The sequence below is a fragment of the Haliaeetus albicilla genome, chromosome 6, assembly GCF_947461875.1.
Source record: "Haliaeetus albicilla chromosome 6, bHalAlb1.1, whole genome shotgun sequence".
NCBI lineage: Eukaryota > Metazoa > Chordata > Aves > Accipitriformes > Accipitridae > Haliaeetus > Haliaeetus albicilla.
Window position 1 is genome coordinate 10852826 of NC_091488.1, and position 14220 is coordinate 10867045.

The 14220-nt window shown below is 41.9% G+C and overlaps 1 long non-coding RNA gene across 1 annotated transcript; it reads left to right on the top strand.

The window, feature by feature from the left end:
- Window positions 1–361: 361 nt before the first annotated feature.
- LOC138685642 (uncharacterized) lies at window positions 362–4108 on the top strand. The gene is made up of 2 exons (XR_011324983.1): window positions 362–951; window positions 3641–4108. It is a non-coding gene; the product is annotated as an uncharacterized lncRNA (long non-coding RNA).
- Window positions 4109–14220: the final 10112 nt, after the last annotated feature.

A 14220-nucleotide genomic window follows, 5' to 3' on the forward strand; every position in this document is an offset into this window, starting at 1 on the left:
TTCAATCATGAAGTTCTCTTAGAAGAAAGAAGCCCTTTCTCACTATGGAGTCTCACAGTTAAGTAAATAGTACTAGAAGAAAGTGTGTTCTCATACAGTAGGGTGTTCCAGCCTAAATAGCAACCGAAGCCTTTGCTTTCCAGAAAGACGTATACTGTCCTGTTTGGTTGGTTTGATCAAATGGGTGCTTGCAGCCGTGCTGGACAGCACATGGTTGCTCTTGTAGGACCATGGTGGTTAGCAATTCCAGGACTTCTTGGCTGTTAGATGGGAAGCAAAGTATAGTTTGTAAGGTGCCCTGAAGCTCAACACTGGATGAATAACAGATTACAAACCCAAAATGAGTGGGAATAGCTCCATTAGACCCATGATTCCTGCTGAGCAATACTATAGGGATACAAAATAGGTATATAGTTCAGATGATAATGGCATTCCTCTTACTGCACAAAGGCACATTTTCAGAGAGACAGAAATATAGATGCAGAATAAACTACTGAATATGTATCTAAATATCAGAATTTGATCTTAAGTAAATATCTCAAGCCACTTCTGAAAGACATTAATCCTGGGCCATGGGTGGAAAATAAAGAAAAAAAGAGCCACACTTGCCAATTGAGTCTTGTTCCTTTAGCCCATGAAAAAACATAGACACATGGGTAATGAACCAGGTTTTATCTGTAGCAAAATCCAAATGTGCAATTGTGCCTATGTTCTAACAAATTTCGAGTGTCCATCAGCCACAGAAACGCATCATCTCACTCATCAGAAATTTAATAAATACGAAGCACTTCAGAGGAAACACTTTGGCCGATGTGGTCTCTTTTCTGATGGAGGTACATCACAAAGAAATTTCCTACTAGTTCTAAGAAAACCACTGCATGTTGCCTACAGCCTGTGTGTCTGTAAGGTGAATGGAGTGACCTGCTTCTTGGGACTGCTGTTGGTAAAACAGTAAGTAGAGCTGATCTGAATCTTTTTTAATTCTCCTGTTCTGTGAAAACTTTCAAGATTTTAAAAACATCTTGCATGTCAGTGGGAACAACCTGAGACCTTTTGAAGTTTCTCAGGAAAATAAGAAAGAGAAAAAACCCAATGGGTTTCCTGAACTGCCAGTCACCTAGGAATTAAACACTGAAGTGAAGTGGAGAAGCTATCAGGAACAAGTCTTTGTGCCACTGACTGGTCACTTAATAAAACAGCATCAAGGAGAAGCCATGAACTTGCTCCGTCCTAAGAGATGATGGTTGTTATGACACCCTGTAGGATAGGGGAACCAGGTTCAGGTCCCTATTTTGCCAAAAAGCCTAGTTTTGCTATGGCAGTGATCTAACCGCTAGTGTCTTGGCTAAGCGGAGCTGTTCTCTTTCTTTGGATGCAAGCAATTTTTCTGATGAAAGCCTAAGCAAAACTGGTGCGTTTCTAAAAAAGATTTATGTTTTAACAAATCAACATCTTCCAATAAAAAAATTGTGTATCACTGGAAAATTCCCAGCTAGCTCTACTGATGAGTAAAGTTTTGCTTTACAGATGGAGTTAATAATAGTTTATAAGCTAAAGTGAAAAGGATTTTGGGTGAGCTTCCTAAAGAGGAAGTGAGTCAGTGTCTCGGCAGGAAAGTGTTCCAGATAGGCAGGGCTGGAAAAGTTACAAAACAACCCCCAACTGTGTGGAGTCACAGGGAGTGGACAAGGGATTATTGCAACCCAGATTGCAGAAAGCCGGTAATTAGTAGGGGGCCTTGCATACCCCTCAGCCCGTGTGTCTTAAGGTATGGTCTTCTCCCATCTCACAACCTCAGAGCAGCTAAACTGAGTCATCCCAGGGAAGGCGTAATAGCTAAGGAAGAAGCAGGTGTTGCAGATGGGTGGGTGATTCAGTGGATGGTGTTATTCCTACTGAGTCAATGCTGAAGCAGTTTGTCAGCAGGAAGCTGGGGACACTGTGTGGCTAGAAGATCTGCTTTCTAAATCCAGTGACATTCACGGAGTCTGCGGTTCCCTCAGTACGCTTTCCACAGGGTGGGTTGCCTTCAGTTGCTCTTGGGCGCAGCGCTTTCAAAAGCAAAAACTAGACAGGCATTTTTAAGGTGACTTTCATTGGGATTTGCAATCCTGAGAGTCCAAGTCATTTTTTATCATGGACTGGTATTTCCACATTAGGAAGGCGTTTTTGGAAAGCAGAAGTCCACTATTCCTGTGACTGACTTCACAGCCCTCCCACTGGTTCCTGGGGGGGTCTGGGTTGGGCCTTTACATTAAATTCTTTTTAGCGAGAACTATGTATTTTTTGTATTCTGCAGGGCAACAGGAATGGTGCTGGCACTTGTCAGGTGCACTTAATAACTATGAAGAGCAAGTTCTCCATGGCCATCATGTCCTTTGATGCGCCAATGTTGTCTCACAGAAGAAAGGTGGAGCTGCTGCATCTCCTCTGACTTGCTTAATTCACTGCAAAAATAGGAGCAAATTTTAGAGAACATGTCCTGTAATATCCATTACCAATTATGTGGTTACAAGGCCCATATTACTGGCCTTCTGCTGTTCCAAAGCTCTCTAGTAATTTAACTTTTCAGAGCAGAGATGGTCTTTGGCTTTCTCTCTGTATGTGTGTACACACACATACACAAGTCAAAAATGCATACATTGTACAGCACAGAGGAAGAGGTTTAGACCTTACAAGCCACTGTTGTTTCCCCTATGCTTTTTGCACTTGGGTGGCTCTTTCCTCTTGCTGAAGCATTACAGGTTTGGAAGGTTGGTATTTTTCCTTCCATTCTTCAGTAATTCAGCACTCAGAGCCTCTTACTTTTCCTTTTATTCCATTACTTTCCCACTTGGTCCTTTAAAATTTCATAGCATCTTTGCCTCCAGTAAACAAGAGCAAAAATGACAATATCATTTCTGAATCCTGTGAGAAGAGCCACAAGCTCTGGTCCATATGGTGCCTGGGAGGATGGCAGATACTTCCGTGCATCTCTGCAACGTGATGAAATGGTCCTAAGATTTGGGTTGGCAGAGGTAGCCTTCCAATTTCTGGTGCAGGGAGCAATTTCTGGGGAGACCACACTTAACTTTGAATGGGTAACCAACTATTCCCTCCAGGCTGAGGAAAATGAACTGGGTGGCTTTCCTTAACTCGTGCTTGACATTTGCACTTACTGTTTTCCACCCATTTTATTGAGCACTGCTTTTGGATTTTATTGGCTGAGCTTTTCACCCATTTCTCCTCTGCCACCTCTTCTTCTCCCTTCACTGAGGGTCTGTGTGCCCACACTAGCTCAGTGGAGTAAGATTCAGAGAGCAGATTGCAGATTGGCTTAATTTCTGAAGTGCAGTAATGACATACACTAATTGTTGGTTTGTTTTGGGTTTGTTGTTTTTTTTTTTTTTCCTAAATAGCTATTTTTGCTCTTAAAGGATTTAATTTTGTTTTTACCAAGAATGAAATCATCCAAATTGTTATTTGGGGAAAACTCTCATTGCAAGATAAGAGGGGTAATCTTGATGTTATGTTTCTTTTAGAAATTATATAGTTTTTAAAAACCATACAGTTTCTAAAGTTGAAATGCTATAATCTCTACTGTTTAAGTGCTGACCTGAATGAATTTGCCTCACTACCTTTCTGCTTTCTCTTTGTATAGGTGACTCGCTCAACATTACGGAGAAAGTCTGTGTCAAAGCCTGAAACGGGACCGATTCCTCCTGAATGCTGGGTTAGTGCTTTGGCCACAGCACCACCCATCTGCTAAATCACAAACAACAGCCACATCCAAGGCCAGCTGAGTCCCCACGAGATAAAAATGAGAGTTATGACAGCCGATAGAGAAGAGAGGCCATCAGGATCTAGAGTCTTCCCCGTATCACAGCCTTTCTTTCTTAAATAAGGACAGGCCCCATTTTTATTTCTAGAGAGGAACTGAAACAAAATCCACCATCTTAAACGGGAATTAAGTTCAGTTACACCTGAATCTCTTTACGAGATGCAGTCAAACCTTGGATGGGATGCCATCTCCTTCTCTCCTTGACCTCTTTCTAAACAAATTCAGAGTTGAATGACATGGCTTGAATTCATCTCAGTTACTATTCAGAGAATAAAGTGAAGAGTAACAGCATGTATCAATTAATTTCTCCTCATCCACACCCCAGCATTGTTTTTCCATGGTGAAATCAATGAATACAATCTCTGCTTTCAGAAAGCTGCTCTATGGTAAAAATATTCCACAACTGCTTCCTATTGAGTTTAGCCCCAGTTTTTTTACTGAACACCTTTACTAGCCAGGCATGGCGAGCAGAGCTGTGACTGAGAATTAGACAGGAAAGTAAACTCTAATGAAGTGCGAAATTATTATTTTTAACACCTGTAGAAAGCTCCTGATCCTCCCTGGTTTGCTTATAATATCAATATTTGTATACATCTTTTTTAATAGGTCAGGAATGAAAAGATTCAGAAAAAAAAGAAGTCTTTACTATTATATTTTACTATATACAAGTCTGCTAGACTTGACAACCTGCTTTCTGATGTCCTAGCTTACAAGCCCTTTGAACCACTGGAAATGCTCCTGGAAGGTTGGAAGAAAGCAAATAAGGCACTGATTAAAAAAATACAGAAGAACTAGGTTGATCATTACTATAATTTTTACTTTCAACCACAGTGAGACAAACAGTAAACAAAAGCCCTATGAGCACTCTGAGTCTGTAGCAAAAAAATGATAGAAAGTGTTGTTCACGGGGCAGGGAGCAGCTTTAGGTTTTGGACCTGTGACGTCCAGCACAGTGGGGCTCTGACCCTGATCTGCAGATCCTTAATGCTGTGACAATGTACATACAAAAATCTATCTCCTAAACAGGTAACTATGTCAGGACTGGTGAGAAAGAAACGTCCTCAAAAGCAGGGTCTCTCCCTTGTTCCTGTCCCCAGAGCTTTGGTCTGTAACCTTCACCTTTTACTCAGATTCCTCATGGAGGTTCAAAGAAATGGTTCGTATTTCCCAGGCCCTAAAGCAGCTCCTCGTGGGCAGCACAGGGGAGTTGTGCTACCCAGATTTCCAGAGAAGAGATTTGGCCCTTGGGATAGCCTCCGCAATAGACACCCATATTTTGGATATCTGGACTGAGCCAGACTCCAAGATCTTTTCCGGAGTGCTGTGTCTGCTCTGGCATCCTCTTCAAAATGAATGTGACAACCGGAGAGAGTTCAAGGAGGGTGTGCAAAAAGCCTTGGATATGTGGAAAAATATGCTTCACAAAGACAGAGTTGAAGCTCCATTTGTTTAGCTTACTGATGAAGTCAGCAGATGGCTTGCTGGTAGTTTATTAGCTCTTATGTAAAGAGAAGGTATTTGATACTGAAAGGTGATGTAAGCAAGGCTGGAGGTTTTTTTTTTTCTTGAGGAATATTTTTACTTTAAACAGAAGTTACTTGGCTCAGGAGAGTTCATTCACATAAGAGGGAACAGTAATTCCCTTAGGGGTATTAGGGGATTGAGTGGATGAAATACTGCAGATGTTATGCAGGAGGTTAGAGTAGATGATCATGATGGTAACTCCTGGCCTTGAAACTTGACTGTTTCATAAAACTTCTGGGCGGAGGGATCATAACAGAATGTACCACGGGATTTCAGAGATGCTTATAAAATCCTACCTCAGCATTCACTGAACGTGTCTGGAACAAGTACTGTGCTGTCCCACGCATTCAGATTTGGCTCAAGAATGTTAAACTGAGCATAAAGCTAAATGACAACATAGTGGAGAATAGGAGGGATGACTGGTGATGTGGCATGGGTACTTAAGATCTTTACAAGCGATTGTGAACAGAAGATAACACACTTAATCACAGTGTGCCACACTCAGAGAGAAGGCAAATGTCATTGCAGAATAACATGTCAACTGATGGCAGAAAATAACCTTCTTGTACCACTTTCAGAGGTTACTTCAAAGCTTGCAGTCAGAATGTTATCAGGACCTGGGGTTTCAATATTTGTGTTAAGCCGTGTTGTTAAAAAAAAGCATTTTCAAGATGGAGTTTGAGCAGGTTTTTGAAGGTCCTTATAGGATGTAGTCACCTCTGGTAGGAGCGGGATAGTAATGGTGATTCAAGAGATTTTTTTCCCATTCCGTACCTCTAAAAAGTAATAATTGGGTAAAAAGAAGGATTGTTATGCAAGGGGGCAGTGAGCAGATACAAAGATGTGCCAAAATCCAAGTTTTTACAGGACTTGTAGCTAATCTGTGTTGCTCTGTCTTCTCCGTGTCTGTGCAAATTTGAGTTACAACTTGTACGCTGATCAGCACTGTGATTTCGCAGTGCCCTCTCGTTAAAAGGAGCTCGGAAGGCCGGACGTGTCAGCGGCGCAGCGTGCCTGCTGGCTACCCACCAGGCATCACACAGATCCTTCTCACTGTCCCCAGATCACTGTAACATCCTTGCACTGAAATATCTCATGGAATCATCAAATAGTTTGGGTTGGAAGGGGCCCTGTGTCAGAGGGATTGCTAGTCGTGCATGGTCATGTCACTGACTAGTACTGCTGCTGCCAGGCCCTTAATCAATTGAAAAATGAAAACCTATGCATTAAGTTATAATAATATTTTAAATGAAGTCTGAGAATACTGCACTAAGTATTTTCCACAACTGCCAGAGTTAGGAAATTTCTGTTTTGTAGGAAATCTGAAAGTCTTTTGGTTTGAAATGTAAACAGTTTCAAATGGCAAAATTCCCTTTGGTTTTCAGCCAGCTCAACAGGGCAACAGCATTGGCTCAGAGAAGGGGGAAGCCATGTCACCTTGAGAAGTGAGATTGACCTTATGCTGTTCTTTCTCTCTCTCACTGGCATTTTCTTATCTAGACCTAAGGATTTTTGCAAATGAAGGAGCAACAGGTCTTCACTGCAATGTCCCAGTTCCCCAATTCTGTATTCCTAAGTCCATGTGCTGTCCAGTGGCTGTGTGCGGTATTTGCCTCGTCCCAGCAGAAGAGACAACATTCAGGATCGTGCCAGTTTGTTACCAGGAGGATGCTGGTTTGATGTTGATACTCAGAGACAAATATTTATTTGGGGCAATCCTGTTTATTTATCTTGCATTGTTTTTCTTCCTGGACCAGTGGGAACAAACAACAAGTACATTTCCTTGTTGGGAAATGATGGTTGAACTTTTCAGTAAGTTCTCTGTTCAAAAGAAGTTTTGGGTGCTGGTTTCTACCCAGGGCCACACTCTTTTTTGCTGTATGATTGCTTTCTCCTTACTGTGACTCTCTGACTGATTTCTAACAGACCTGCAGCCAAGAAGAACCCCAATGTCTTGATCTGCAACTTACCTCCAAGGAAATCCCTAGGGGTATGTCTCAAGACATGTGGTCAGTGGCTTGGGGATGGTTTTGATTGTGTGGGTCACCACTAAATGGGAGGGATGCTGGGGGGTGCAAAGCAAGCAAATTGTTTCTTTATTGAATGTAGGGTGCTTAGTCCACAACCAGCTTTTACCAAGTCTGTGATTTATAGCCCTTATTACGAACCTTTCTTGGTGCATGATGTTTACATATTGCCTAACCTTTGCCTAACTTCTATGTACTTCTCAGCTACAAAGACTATTGGTCAAAATGGTCAAATATACTATTATGATAAAACGTGAGTTTTAATGTAAAGCCTGTATTATTCAAGAACCAAAGAGAAGAAAGTCCAGCAAAATAAAAGTTACTGTGTAAATAGGGTTGGGAGGAAAAAAAAAAAAAAAGCCTTCTTGAAAAAAGCATGATGTTTACATGGCACATTTTTGAAAGGTTCTGTGCCATTTCCAGGTAGTTTTAGTTGTAACAGAAAACCTGGTTATTAAACCGTATGGCTGGAAGATGCTTGCAAGGTAGAAAGATCACAGATTACGGCTTTGGTTACCATACAACATATGAAAAAAAGGAGGGGAGGAATTTAACAAGAGCAAAAGTGTTGTCAAAGCTATGACCAAGCGGCGTTTGCACTAGTGTTGGAAGAACCGGTTGCACTGCTGCAGCTATGGCACTTGGTTTTGCGATGTGCATAGTCCCTGCAGTGGTCCCTTGATGAAAGCAGAAGTGACTGTTTGTGCTTGGCCTGTCCAGAGCCCATCAGCACAGCGGCAGTGGGAACGGCCACTGGTAGAAGCGGTATGCCTGTGGGTGAATAGGCTATTACAAATACTCAAAGGATTTTTGATTTAAGGGCTGCAGTGCCTCAGTGCTTTAGGGAGTGGATTTAGCTGTAGACAGAAAAAGTAGCAAAAGAAGAGCTGAGAAAGTGCAAACCAGAATTTTTCAAAAACACCGTTTTACCCCGCCTTTGTTAAAAATTCAAACAAATACCCACCAGCTGAAAAAGTATATTGAATAATTGGACTTCAGATACTGTGCCAACAAAACACACATGGACCGTGGTGATAAAAGGTTTTCTCCCAGTGGAACAAATCACTTATCAGGCTATGATACAAAGTAAGGAAACATTTCAGTACAAATGAACTTTAGCTTCACAATAGCTGCAATAAGGGAACGCTGACTTTCAGCTGCCTTATTTGGAGGAGAACTATCCAGACCTACCCACAGCCTTTACTTATCTGCTATTGTGTAATTTTTAATGTCATATTTGCTTATACGTGCCCCATAATGACTATTTTCCACTAGAGACATGTACAGCTACTATTTTGCAGCCTCACGTTTCCTTCTAAATTTCTTCTGCCTCTTTTCTCAGCCACTTTGTCTCTCATTTTCTTTTCATATCTTGGCCATTTCCTCTCTTTGATTTGTTTTCGTATTATTTCTTCCCTTTCTTTTGTCTCTTTCTTTCCTTTCTCATCTTTCATATTCTGAGCCTGACACAAAGCCCGTAGACTGTCATTTTCTCTTTTAGTCCCTATTTCCTCCTCGATAATGTTTTCATCAAACACTTTAGAAGAGCGAGAAAAAAAATTTGGAAAAGCTTTTCATTATCTTGAGATATTTATTCTTCTTTATGTCCTTTCTCCACCCAAGGAGACTAGCAGCTTGCCCAGGAGACGTTATTAGAGCTGCATCTGTAGTGGAATTTGGGGTGCCAGGGACTGGAACAAGACACGGGGTTGGGATGTAGAGTAGTGGTCAACAATGGCACCTACATTTTTCATTATCCTAATATGAAAAGAGTTGAGATTCCCCTAAAAATCACAGTTAAGCTGACTTGAAAAGCATTAAAAAAAAAAAAAAAGCTTTTAACAGTGGCATAACAAGGAGGGAAAGAGAAGTGTGGAGAAGTGCTGCATCAGACTCCCGTGCCACTGTCGGTGGAGCTGGGCTGTGCCCCAGGACTCGGTGTCCCCACCATCGCTGGTGCAGGGGTGTCCGAGCCACCGGTGAGCCAAAGGACCGGGCAGGCTGGGCAGGGATGGCCATGCTGCCCGTGCACAAACCAAGCCTGCCTTGAAGACACCTCGCTGTGGGTGCCAACTGACCTGCCCCATCGCTTATTCTCCTTTCTGTCTCGCTGTGAGGTTGAGGCATTTATTTGCAGTGCATTACTCCAATAACTGTTTCTAGCAGCTGTTTCTGCCTATTGCTGAGGATGAGGTTTTTTCTCCAGCACAGATAGTCTTAAAATATGGATATTTAAGTCCCATGAAAGTGAAAAAACTGAAAAGAACAACAAAACAGCCCCCCAAGCCCAGCAGGTGATACCACACTGGTATTATTTAGAGCCTTTCCCCACTTTTAATCTGGTTTTGTTTGTTTGTTTGTTTTTAAAAACACTGGAGAAATGAAGGGAATCTCCAAATTCCACCTGAGGAGGACATACTTTTGATGTTCAACACATGTTTGGAAGACATCCACGACTTAACAGGAGGTAAAGCGATCCCAAATGCACCATCCTGCACTTGTATTAAAGAAACTAGGGGACAATGCCTAGCCTAAGCCAAGACTGTTGCAGTTTTCTTCTTTCCTCTCCTTAGCAAAGAAAAGGGGTAATAAGGTACCAGGCTACTCCTCCTCGTTGGAGGCAGCAAGTAGTGCCACGTATGACCTTTTGTTACTTTGACATGCTACCTTATAAGCTGGTAGCTTTAAGAAATGCAAGGCAGGAAAATTTAATCTCTTGGAACATGATGCAAAGTCATTTAATTATTTTTAAGACATTCTTTGAGAATGACTGGATTGCTGCTTAAGGTGGGGCATGTGCGTGTGAGCAAAGGTTTGCACTTAACCAAAAAAGGCCTCCCGGGTGAACCAGAGCTGTTAAAGCAGGCTGTTTCCTGGGCTGGCCTGTAAACTCTGGGCACTTGGAGATCCTGGATGCTTTCCAGCTAGGCTGCCAATTTTCAGATGAGCATGGGTAATTCTCAGGCTCACCCACTCCTACCCATGAGCTGAAGTTTCTCTTCCCCTGACAGCACAGTGCTTTTCTTTGGCTATGCTCCCACCAAGCACCCACAGCACGACTCCAGCCCTGCCACTGCAAAAGATACAGGCTCCAGAGTATTAGGGATGGGTGAGAGCTGGATTTTTTTTGGTCTACAGGGAAAGCAATGGGTTTGAAAAAGTCTTCTTTCTCAGAATGGAACAAGGGCACTCCATTTTTCTCCCAAATTTCCTATGAGACCAAACTAAACCCCCCAAAATCACCCATAAAACCCCCTTTTTGTACCGCTCTCAGTGTTTCATTTTGATAAAAACACAATGTCTCATTCTTACTCCACCTTGAAAAATATTTTTTTTTTCATGTACTATAAAATAAAAGTCAACCCCTGGTAAACTGTCTTTTCAAACTGAAAAACTGAAACATTCGCTTCCAGAAAGTTCAGGTCAGACCTTCTTGGAAGACTTTCTCTAAAAATCTGTTTTTCAAAATGAGTTCTCTCTGAATTTGCCCCACTTAGATAAAACCCTTTTTTTAGAAGAAATTAGCTTTCTTTTTCTGGTGGGAAAGAAGTTACCATGGAAGATTTCCATGCAGCTCTGTAGTAGGCTGGCCCATGGAAATACTATGGATGATTTACCAGTCAGTGGTAAAAAAGAGAAGTGTTTGGACCAAAACCTGAACTAGGGTCTCCCTCGGCTTTCTCCTCTCCCAGTGACGTCCCTGCTTCTGCTCCCCACCTCTTAGCTCAAGCCTGCCCTACAACTCCCCTAACCTGTAACATAGGCACAACTGGAGATTAGAGAATTGAAAGAAGCCAAAAAGCTATTCTAATCAAGTATATAGACCTCCACAGGAATGTAGTAACATCTAATTCTTCTCTACAGCATCTATGAGATTCAATGCTCTTCTCCCTTGGGCTGTATCCAAAGATTGTTGAAGCCAACTGAGAAAATCCCTTAGGCTGATTTTTCCCGTAATTTTGCAAATCCTGACATTTATGATTTTTTTTTTAATTTTGAAGGAGGAAAAACTACTAGCTTATTTATCCTCTTTTCTTTACCAATGCCAGTTGTGGTAGTACTGGGTTTTGAACTGAGCTCTAAAGCTAAATTACAGCAGCGAAGCTGTAAAAAAGCTGTTCTAATTCTGGGAATACAAACATTCATTTGTCACTCTAAGTCTCAGCTAGAATGAAATGTCTAACCTGCACATCTTTTAAAATCAACTCCTCTGCTCTTCTTATCACCACCTCTTCCAACCTCTAGTCCTAAGAGTAAGCTTCATCACTTTTCTCCTTATACAAAACCTGTCCTAGAAGAGAAACAAAGCAGGGCTGCGGGAACAGAGATGTTTCTCCTCCTGTGCTGGGTGGAAGAGTACATAGTGCTGCTTTGTTAGCGAGAGAAAGGTTTTCCATCCATTCTCAGCCAAGGGACTGCGTTCCCATTTCAGCTGACCAGACAGGGTTATACGGCTCTCAAAGAGTTTCTGTGGCAATGGATGAAAATATTTGTATCTGGATTTGTCTTCTGCTGTATTTGTCAACACCAGTAAAGGTCAATGTTTTTCCTTGGTCAGGGAAAGATGTTGTGTAGCTTTACAGCAGCATGAAAGCTGAAAGAAGAAAAGCAAACAGAAGTTTTGGCAAGTGGTAGATCCTTCAGGATCCAGGGACCATTAATCTATTAAAATGAAATTGTTTCTTTTTCTGTCCCCAGGACACTTCAGGCAATCCCATAAGCGCAGATCCTTCCAAGCAACTCAGAGAAAGCTGAGTCTTGCTGTCAAAGGAGTGCCTTAGCAAAGCTCCCCAAAACGTCCCTGTTCATCTCTTCAAGCAGACACTGCAGAGGGAAAGCAATAGCCTAATCAAGCCATAATATGGAGAAAGAAAAGAGATGAACTACAATAATTCTCTTCTCCTCTTGCTAGCCCCAGAATTTAATTTCTGGCTTTTAGACTCCGCTAAAGTCTAAACATAGCAACACGGCATTGAAAGAGAGCCTTTCGAAATTTTAGGGAATCTCTAGTCTTGCATTTAAAGTTGAAAGGAAATATAATGCCTATTCTGCATATCTTCAAAATAAATCAACAACCAAGCACGATTCCTATCCTAGTGTTGCTGGAATGAGAGGCTAGATTCATAAAACGTTGGAAACACTATGGAAATCTAGAGTAAGAGTGCATTAAATCTGAGTCTTGCCCAGTACATGGATATTTTTTCTGTCAGATCCCAGTCTCCACAACCTCTTTTTTACAGTATTTTGTTCAAATCTAGCTCCCCTACATCTTTTGACTAGAGAATGAATACATGCAAGACCCAGACTGCTTGATTCTGGCAGCATGAAGCAGCAGACATTTAAAAATGCATTTATCATTTCAAGAAAGCTATTCCAGGTTGCTTTTTCAGAGTGTGATTGAAAGTAATTTTGAAAATGTAGAACACTAAAATAAGAGGAAGATGGAGACATGACTATCTGTAGGCTTTCAGATTTGTTGAGATCAGGATACTTGATAGTATATGAGTAATTTCTACTAAGAGTAGTTTCAAATAAAAATTCTTGTTTTTCCTCAACTAATGGAAAAAAAAAGTTGTCAAATGGCACATTTTAGGGTTAACAAAGCTATGGCTGTTACTCATGCCCGTTATTGCATATAAGCGAATACAGAAATAACTCGGCAATGGTTTGAATTGGCATTGGCTTATTAAATCTGGTGGTTCTGATTTTAATTTAACATATCCTGTGGTGCAGTGTGTGAAATATGTACTTAACCCAGATTGTTGTGAGATGAAAGCACACTCATGTTTATTTTACATTATTTGCTGTAGTTTGTTGAAAGCCAACATTCCTGGGCAGTGAATGCAGTGGGGATGAATCATTTGAAGTAGGTGAGGGGTTAGCAGCTGGAGGAAAATGAAAGTTAAATAACTACATTAAATTTCAGCAAAATGGGTTAAAAAATGTAACACTAGAGAAACCAATATCTTCATTCTGAGGCAAGGAATTATGGCCCTTATTTCTATGGGTTACCTACTAGTACTTTTAATGCCAGCGATGATTAGAGGTAACTAACATCACACATTTCGTACCTTCAGAGCTGAGGTGCTGAAGCAAAGTTAAATACAAATTGCTACCAGGAGCTGTAGCGAATGCCCAGAATGACAGCATAGCACCAGGGAATCGATCCTAATGATTTACTATTCATATCACCATAGTTCGTAGGAGTCTCAGTCAAGGACCAGGACATCACCAGATTGAGTATTGAATGGTTAAGGAGAAAAGATGGGCCCTGTGCTAGAGAGCTTAGCACCGAAGCAGAGGCAATGGGAAATGACAAAGTAGGCAAAGAGAAGGGAAAGCACAAGGAGATGATGGAACAGCAGTGTCTGGCAGAGCAGAAATGAGCTCAGCACAGGGGCAGTCCACAGTAAAGATTTTCTGAGAGCATCCTGGAGGCTTTTAATGATGATTTTGACGGAAGACAAGGGAGCGGCTGCGCGGGTGTTTGTGGTGTGCCCGTCTCACGCCTGAGGAGTGGTGGGAGTGAACGGGCAAAGGTGCTTGTCTGAAAATCTATCAAGTAGGCAAGCGAGGCTCGTAGTAAGGGCCAGCTGTGGGCAGAAATTATATCTGGTCAGTGAGTGATGCACTGGGGGGCCTCGAGAGCAGAGGGAAGGGGCTTCTGCTGCATGTAGCAGAGCAAGGGAAGGGGGGCAGAGGCAGCAGCAGCAGAGCCAAAGCCACCCGTGAGGAAAGGATGCTCGTAGCAGCATTTGAGCTGGGTACAATTTGGATGAGACAGTGTTTGTCAAGGCCAGAAAGAAAAAGAGGTGGGAGTAGCTGAGATTCGAAATGCCAGAAGCCTGC